General features: G+C 39.5%; 1 protein-coding gene across 1 annotated transcript in view; it reads left to right on the top strand.

Annotated features, from left to right (window-relative positions):
• The window catches only part of Plekha1 (pleckstrin homology domain containing A1), a 49467-nt gene that overhangs the window by 6884 nt on the left and 39013 nt on the right, over positions 1-3570 (top strand).

Here is a 3570-nt window from a genome sequence, read left to right on the forward strand (position 1 = left end):
TTGTAGACCAGGCTGGCCTCGAACTCAGAAATCCGCCTGCCTCTGCCTCCCGAGTGCTGGGATTAAAGGCGTGCGCCACCACGCCCGGCTTAACTTATTCTTTTCTATCCACAGCAAGTTCTTCATTTCCTGCCTACCTTCTGTAAGTAGGCAGCTGATAATTTACTTGCTTTAAGCGTTTATTCCTGATATTTTGTATCGCTAGAATAGTATGGTGTACTCTACTGAGAGAGAAGTCATCTCCATTAAGATCAAGTTTCTGAATTCATTCAATTTTAAAATACTCAGTAAGGTGGGACTATAACATTTCTCCATTGTAAAGATACATTTTCTTCTTTGTGATTAGGGAGAAAACTGTGGGGTGATATTTTGAGATTATATGATTATTTCTTTTCTTTTTTTTTTTTAGATTTATTTATTTTATGTATATGAGTACACTGTAATTCTCTTCAGACACACCAGAAGAGAACATCAGATCCCTTTTACAGATGGTTGTGTACCACCATGTGGTTGCTGGGAATAGAACTCAGAACCTCAGGTAGAACAGTCAGTGCTCTTACCCACTGAGCCATCACTCCAACCCCATATGATTATTTCTTAACCCTGACATTTCATGTGCTGGTTTTAATGTTTGTTGGAGGTGTTTAGATCTCTGGGATCACACACAGTGGTGACTTGCTGTTGCTGTCATGTTTTCAAAGAGGTAGAGTGCATAGAATTTCCGATTCAGGTGTATTGGACAGGAATTTCCCTTTTCTGTTTGTCCTCTTTTAGCCTCTAAGGCTGTATTGCTTTTCTGTGAGGAAGCACACACAAAGTCAGCTTGTATTTTTTTCTGTGTAATATCCATGTCTTTGACTCTTTTTGTTGTCGTTGAGCTTTTGATATGTTATCCTTGATATTTCTTGGCAAAGGAAAGTGGCCCTTTGTGGAATAAATTGCAAACATATTCTGTTGGCTTTGATTATACATGTTGATTTTTGCTGTTCAAATTCTTTTAAAAATTATTTGTAGTTATTTATCAGGGATATCTTTAAATTGCTACTAACTTGTTTGTTTGGTTGGGTTTTTTGAAACAGGGTCTCTCACATAGCCTTGGCTGTCCTGGAACTCACTATGTAGGTCAGCTTAGTCTTGAGGTCAGAGATGTTCCCATCTCTGCCTCCCAATGCTGGGATTTAAAGAGACATGTCCTACCACACCAGGCTCAGGATTGCTACTAATCTTTCAGTTTGCTTTTTGATGTTAATTCTCCTTTTGCCCAGTTCCAAACAACTTGAATTGTGTTGTAAATTAGGCAGCTTTCTGGGGCCTGGCTTTTTTCTGCTTAGTATAATAATGATTTTGAAATTCATCCAAATTGTTGCATGTCAGTAATTACTTTGTACTGTAAACTAATATTCCATTGTTTAGCTGGGCTACATTTATTGTCCATTCACTTACTGAGGGGCATCTTGGTCTCTAAATCTTTGTAAGTAAAGTTGCTCTGAGTATCACCAGTTTTTTTCTGCTTACATGTTTTCATTTCTTTAGGGCTGATCAGTGAGATGGGATTGGGTGGACCACATGGTAAAACTATGTCTGAAGTGGCTTACCGTTTTATATTTCCTATCAACAGTGTATAAATAAGTAGTGTATCTTGTATGTTCTTGATGATACATTGTATTGTGAGTCTGCTTTATTTTAGCTGCTCTGTTGAGTATATATAGTACTGTTTGTTTAAGCACAGGATAACTGAAATGTTACTTACATGCAATCAGTTTTACCCATTTTAGAGAACAGTTCTTTGAATTTTGACATGTATACAACTGTGTAACTACCACAATCATGGTGTACTCAAAAAAATCTTTTAAGTCCTTTGTAGTTGGTCCTTTCCCTGGTCCAAGTACTGTGATTTTTTTTTTTTTTTTTCTACCATGGGAGAGTGGGGGTGGGTGGGCAGCTGCTTTGCTCTTTTTATTTTGCATGTAAATCATTCTTTTTTTTTTGTTTTTTGTTTTTTGTTTTTTGTTTTTGTTTTTGTTTGTTTGTTTGTTTGATTCGAGACAGGGTTTCTCTGTATAGTTCTGGCTGTCCTGAACTCACTCTGTAGACCAGGCTGGCCTCGTACTCAGAAAAAAAGCCTGCCTCTGCCTCCCAAGTGCTGGGATTAAAGGTGTGTGCCACCACTGCCTGGCGTAATTCATTCTTGTAATATATTTTCCTTCATTTTTTGCTCTCTCTCTCTTGTTCTCTCTCTCTCTCTCTCTCTCTCTCTCTCTCTCTCACACACACACACACACATACACACACATAGTATTGTTGTTATATTTACCTCATTACCTTCTATGATCTACTTTATTTTCTTTCTGACCTTCTTATTCTCCCCAACTAGTCTCCCAGAGACTACATCATTAAAGCAACCATTATCAGACCATTATCAGGCAGTAGCTTGTGAGGAAAGGATGGAGCCCCATGCATACATCCTATGTCTGTGATGGCATGTGGAAGGGCCCAGTCTTGTGAAGGTGTCCATAGCTGCTGTTCATAATTGCAATGGCAGTGTCATGTCTGGATGGCAGTATTTTGTGGCACTTTCCTCCTTCCTCCAGTTTTTTAATTCCTTTCACCCTCACTTCTTCAATGGCCTTGAGAGGTAGTCTGGTGGTGAATGTCAACTAAGCTCTTTAATAGTCACTATTTCTTGGCATTTTGACCAGATATGAGTCTCTACATTTATTGTTGTCTCTTCAAAAAAGGGACTTCTTTGTCCTAGGCTTCCAGTGGCTCTAGTCTATGAGTTCATGGTAGTTTGACAACATGTCCATTTAGGAGAACAGTAGTAGTAAGTTCTCCCCTAGGATCTTTGGCCTCCCTAAGTAAGAGGCTTTGACCAGTTTATAATATCAGCCATGTAGTCTGTCCTGTGGAGCAGGCCTCCAATCCAATCCCAGAGTGGTTGGTTATCCCTAAAGTAGTTGATTACTGTTGCTCCAGGGAGCCAATTCTTGCCTGGTGGGTCAGTGTTGAGCACACAAGTCTACAAGTAGGTAAAATCATGGACTGTTTTCTTCCTTAGTAGCCTTCACAGCACCTTTCATCACTACGAACTCAAGCTGGCTGGGAAGGATTCTAAATTCAGCCCCAACTTGATTTCTATGTCCTGCAGCATAGTAGACTTTATAGCTTTGATAAGCACTTAGTTTGTATTTAACCATAATCAAAGTATAGAATACTCCACTACACCTTACATTTACCACTTTCAAGTCAGTCAGTCTTCCTTCACCTAGTGATCTGTCTCCACAGCCTGTTTAATCTGCCTTCTGTTGCTTAGCACAGTACAGATAAGGTTTCTGTTGCTCTGTGCATCAGTGGTTCACCCCTTTTCAAATAAAGCTTCACTGCAGTGGCTAGAACATGTGCTCACTCAGCAGCCGGTCACTTGGGTTGTCCTGATTCTTTTTTTTTTTGTTTTTTGTTTTGTTTTGGGTTTTTTTTTTTTTTTGTTTTTCGAGACAGGGTTTCTCTGTGTATCCCTGGCTGTCCTGGAACTCACTCTGTAGACCAGGCTGGCCTCAAACTCAGAAATCC

The sequence above is a fragment of the Mus caroli genome, chromosome 7 (genome assembly GCF_900094665.2).
Source record: "Mus caroli chromosome 7, CAROLI_EIJ_v1.1, whole genome shotgun sequence".
Lineage (NCBI taxonomy): Eukaryota > Metazoa > Chordata > Mammalia > Rodentia > Muridae > Mus > Mus caroli.